Source organism: Arctopsyche grandis, unplaced genomic scaffold (genome assembly GCF_051622035.1).
Source record: "Arctopsyche grandis isolate Sample6627 unplaced genomic scaffold, ASM5162203v2 HiC_scaffold_634, whole genome shotgun sequence".
Lineage (NCBI taxonomy): Eukaryota > Metazoa > Arthropoda > Insecta > Trichoptera > Hydropsychidae > Arctopsyche > Arctopsyche grandis.
This window is the reverse complement of record NW_027518578.1, coordinates 17,785-23,170: the sequence shown is the minus strand read 5'-3', so window position 1 is coordinate 23,170 and position 5,386 is coordinate 17,785. Positions and strand designations below refer to the sequence as shown.

Sequence of the window (5,386 nt, the reverse complement as noted above, 5' to 3'; positions counted from 1 at the left end):
AATTATTAGATTTCATATATATTAATTAACGTTCCAACTGAAATATCTATTACATTAAAACAACACAGATAGTATTTAATTGTTTGATTACTTTAATATTGATACTAATTTATTATTTGAATTAAAGTGAATGTAAAGACAAAATTAAATAAAAATAATCACTAGCAGCTGCTTCTAGATCACTTTAATAAATATTTCATCCTTGAACTTTGTATAAAGCTTAATTAGAGATTAGTATATAAATAATTTTATAAAACAATTAAATTAATAAAAAGGTGATTTAGATTAAGCAGTGGTATTCAAATGCAAGCAATTTTAAATTAAGTAGAAATAAATTACTAGTACAATTAAATAAAGTTTAATGTATTAAATGTTAAGATCTCTTTTAAGTCTTAATCAAATGAATTTGTAATTAAAGTAAGAGTTCTAAATCAAAATTTGCAAATAGATGATATTAAAGAAAGGAGAATAAATTAATAAGCTGCCCTCAAATATAAAAATCAATTTATGGAATAAAAAATTGGGGTTGTAGATTGTGAAAAAGATGCTAAAGAGAAATATTATATCAATAACAAGAATATTTAAAATTAATAAATGGTACAAACCACAAATAGTTCTACTGTGTATCTTTATTAATTGATAAAAAAACAATTAAAGAATTAATTGGCTAAACAAAGAGATTTATTAATAATATAGAGTGATTGGTAAGACAATAAAACATTTTGAATGAATTATTAGTAGCAGAAAGCAGTAATGAAGATGATTATGAGTAATATAAAAGGGTATAAATCAAAATGTTTAAATTATTTAATTCCGAAAACAATAATACATAATGAATGTATCTTTCAATTACAAAGTAATTATATTAATGATGTTTATTCTTACAAAAAATTAATAAAATAAATTTAATTTCTAATATTTAATTATTTTAAATTTAAAAAAAAAGAATAAGAAAACTTTTAGATAGGAATTAATTATTAACAATTATCAGATTAAATTATTAATAAACTTTTTTGGTGTATATCATGAGGAATGAAGTAACATTCTGAACTCATAAGTTAAGCTATTAAGCTGTTTATATATAGTAACTCGTAAGTTTTGAGATAGAATTAGTGAAGATAATTTAGAAATAAAAAAACAGATTCTAATCTGAAATTTCAAGGAATATATATATATGGAAAAGAAAATAGAAGAATTTAATAAAAAGAACACCAGGTTGATTCTGCCTGACGTAGATGCTAGTTTCTAAGATTAAGCCATGCATGTTTATGTAATAAGGACGAACAGCTCAGTAGAACTACGATTATTTAGTCTGTTTGTTTAAGATAACTACGTGAAAATGTAGCTAAGAGAGAACAGAATAAGACGTAGGACTATCAGTTAGTTGGTAGTGTAATGGACTACCAAGACAATGACGGGTAACGGGAAATCAGGGTTTGATACCGGAGAGGGAGCCTGAGAGATAGCTCCCACGTCCATGGACGGCAGCAGGCGCGAAAATTGCCCACTCTTTGTAGGAGGCAGTTATGAGACGTGAAATAGATTATTTAGTAAAGATGAATAGGAGAATTGGAGGGCAAGTTTGGTGCCAGCCGCCGCGGTAATACCGACTCCAAGAGTGTGTATGAGAGATGCTGCAGTTAAAAAGTCCGTAGTCATAAAAAATTAAATTAGATGAGAAATCTTTTAAATAGTAATTGAAAAATCGATGGGGAACATAGTATACCAGGGCGAGAGATGAAATGCCAAGACCCCTGGTGGACTAAGCGAGGCGAAAGCGATGTTCTTGTAGGTATTTAATGATCAAGGACGAAGGCTGGAGTATCGAAAGTGATTAGATACCGCAGTAGTTCCAGCAGTAAAAGATGCCGACATGTTAATTGGTAACAGTGGACAGGGAGAAATCTTAGAGTTCGGGCTCTGGGGATAGTATGCTCGCAAGAGTGAAAATTAAAGAAATTGACGGAGCTACACCACAAGGAGTGGATTGTGCGGCTTAATTTGACTCAACGCGAGGAAACTTACCAGGGCCAAGTGTAATGTAGAAAAAGAGTTTCACGAAAGTGGTGCATGGTCGTTGGAAATTGATGGGATGACTTTGAGCTTAAATGCTTGAATGAGTGAGATCTTTAGACATGTTTCATACGAAACAGGAAGGAAGAGGCTATAACAGATCAGAGATGCCCTTAGATGCCCTGGGCTGCACGCGCAATACAATAGCATATAAATAAATAATTTGGAAAATGTTTTGATGGATTATGTGCTGTAAGGCAGATATGAAAGAGGAATTCCTAGTAAGTATGTATCAACAATGGGTATTGAATATGTCCCTGTAGCTTGTACACACCGCCCGTCACTATCTCAGATGTTTTTCAGGATGAAGAGTTTAGGCTCTGAATAATGAAAAGTAGATAAGATGTAAGTCGTAACAAGGTTGCGGTCGGTGAACCAGCCGCAGGATCATTAAAAACTTTTTAAGAATTAGTAATTACAATAGAATTAAGGATTATTTGTAGTAAGAGTTTGAGGTAAACATGGGTATTTATTAAGTATAATATATATATCCAACTTTTGTTTATAAAGGGGATTAATTGTTAAAAGTAAGATTGCATCAATTAGTGTATAAAGGATAATTTAGTTTATAAAGGGGATTAATTATTAAAAGTAAGATTGTATCAATTATAAGAATGAAATAATTGAGATTACTGATAAGTATGTCTACTTAGGTGTTGAAATTAATAACTCTCTTGATTATGATCAGATGGCAAAATTTAGGTCTTTGAAAGGAGTTGCTAATTAGGTATTTGTTAGCAATGATTAAGAAGAGGTCTGCATTAATTGCAGATAACTTAGTAATCAACTTGTAAATATAACCCTCTTGTAACCAAACCTTAATAGTATGGTAGGTGTGTAACACCAGAAGTTTCAACTGATCTCTATCAACAGTGTAGGATGTTTTAAAAGTTACCTTTTTTGTAGGTGACAGTAATATCAATTGGTTAATAAATTTGTTTTTTTTATTTAAATTCAGTCTAACAAGTGCTAATTATACTTGTTAAGTCTTTTTTATTTTATTTATTACTTCTTTAAATTTGACAATGTTCGAAATTCCCAATCTCGTTTAGTCACTAGGGAAAAAACTCTGGTCAAAAAAGGCAATTTTAGGAAAATAAATACGGTAGATTAAAACATAAAAATTAAAAGATTAAATATAAATTAATTCAAATGTATTCTAAAATGTGTTTATTATACTTTTAAAATCAAGTTATATTATTATATGCAACTGGGAAAATTCAGTTTTTTCATTTTTGGAATTATTTCTTCTTACTATGTAAAATCTTTCAGACGAAGAGAGAGAAATCTAAATTATCGATATAAAACAACTAAATAAAATTAAAAAAAAAGAAACCAATTAAATATTTAATAGGTTGAACCAACTAAGCTTTATAATTCTTTTTTTAATTATAATTCAATATAAATCGTTTTTGTGGAATGAATTTCTCGATTTAATCTATATATAACGAAGACGGCTGGTAATTTAAATCAGGAGATTTAAACTGCTGAAGATTTCATTATCAGTAAAGTTGCTCATAATGTAAAAGATTAAACTAAAATGGGTATCTGGTAATAAAAAATTTTATAATTTGACCTACATTATCATGTTATTGATTAAAGTAATGTGGTATGTGTGAAACACCAGAAGTTTAAACTGATCTCTAACAACAGTTTAGGATGTTTTTAAAGTTACCTTTTTTGTAGGTGATGAAAGATCAATTGGTTAAAAATTTGTTTTTTTTAATCTGTGTTGCACACAAAAGAAAAAGATCATCTCAAACAGCCCTTAAGCTAGAAAGCATAAATTTGTGGGCTTATCATGTGATAATAAAAAACCCTATAAAAATAATGATTAATTCGAAAACATTTTTATATTTATAAGAAAAAAACAATAAACTAGCAAAGTTTTTTTATAAGTACAGCCAATTTTAACAAATTTATTAAGCAAAGAGTTAGTAAGTTTAAACGATCATGTTCTTTTAAAATATCATTCCTAATGTACAGGTGATTTTAGAGCTAGAAGTGAAATAGATTTTTAAATTCTTAAAGTGCAGGTTTAGATATATAAGAATATTAAATTTAAAAAAGGACGCACTTAGAGAGGTTTATATGTTTTTTTGCAGTCAAAAAAGGCTTTGCAAATAAGATTTTTATAGCTTTTAAAAATAAAAAGTGACTTTGGAACTAATTGAACGTTAATTAAAAATTAGCTTGAAAAAAGATGTTTAACTTTTCAAAGGATTTGTAAAGCGACTGTGTAGGGTGATTGTATTAGTTACAAATTATCATTAAAGGGGTTTAGTTTGGCTAATAAATGATAAAAGGAAATCTTTAAAAGAAAAAGATTTTATATTACAATCAATACTTTATTATATGCTATGATTTTATCTTGGTGAAGAATCTTTTTTAAGTTCTCTAAAAAATAATATTAAAAATGAACCATTTAAACTATTTTGTTCACAAAAAGCTATTGTGAAAAATATTAAACAATTATACGTTTGGTGAGTGAATATTAGTAATCATAGGTAGTTTTATCTCTATGAACTTTTTTTTAGCAGTGTGTTTTTTAATTCACCATTTGAAACCTCTCCATTCACATAAAAATTGTAGGGGAAACTTGATTATAGAAAGTAATAAGAACCCAAATTAGAAGAGTTTAGATATTTTTAGTATATTCAGAACCAATTACATACTTAAAGATGTAAAATATCCTACAGACCTATAAAAGACAATAAAATATAGAAATCAGTAAATTTATTGTTGAAACCCCCAATACACTAAGTAAGAAAGAATATAACATAATCAGACTGTTTTTTCTCATTTAATTATCAAAACAATCTTTTATTTCTAAAGTTTTTAAATGGAAGATAGCGACCCCTGGATGTCTTTAAAAAGATATCTATAACTCTCAGCTTTCAAGAGGCTTCCCTCTAGATGTGATTTATGTTATTTAGAGATGCAAACAGCCTATCATTTACCTGACGTTAAGTCAAAAAGGGTTTAGTAGATCAAACCGAGCTAAAGTATGATAGGAGAGTTTTTTCTGAGTAAGAATCTTACTAAACTAATGAAGCGTATATAATTAGTCTAAACAGTTGAATGTCTATAAGAAGGGTTGCTATTCTTTTATGCAAACAAAATAACGTTTATAATTTAAACTTAATATTGTTTTCGGATTATCGTCAGCTCTAAAACAAAAACCATCTCGCATATATTGTAAGAAACTACAGTGATTTAATTCCAACTTCATTTTAAATTACTAGAATAGCATATAAAAATTGGATTCTAGTCCTTGTCACAGTAAATTATTTAAATATAAACAACGAGTTTA

The 5,386-nt window shown here is 28.1% G+C and overlaps 1 non-coding gene across 1 annotated transcript; it reads left to right on the top strand.

Moving 5' to 3' along the window:
• Positions 1-1,209: 1,209 nt before the first annotated feature.
• LOC143922177 (small subunit ribosomal RNA) lies at positions 1,210-2,466 on the top strand. Its single transcript, XR_013261567.1, has one exon. It is a non-coding gene; the product is annotated as a small subunit ribosomal RNA (ribosomal RNA).
• The last annotated feature ends 2,920 nt before the right edge of the window (positions 2,467-5,386 follow it).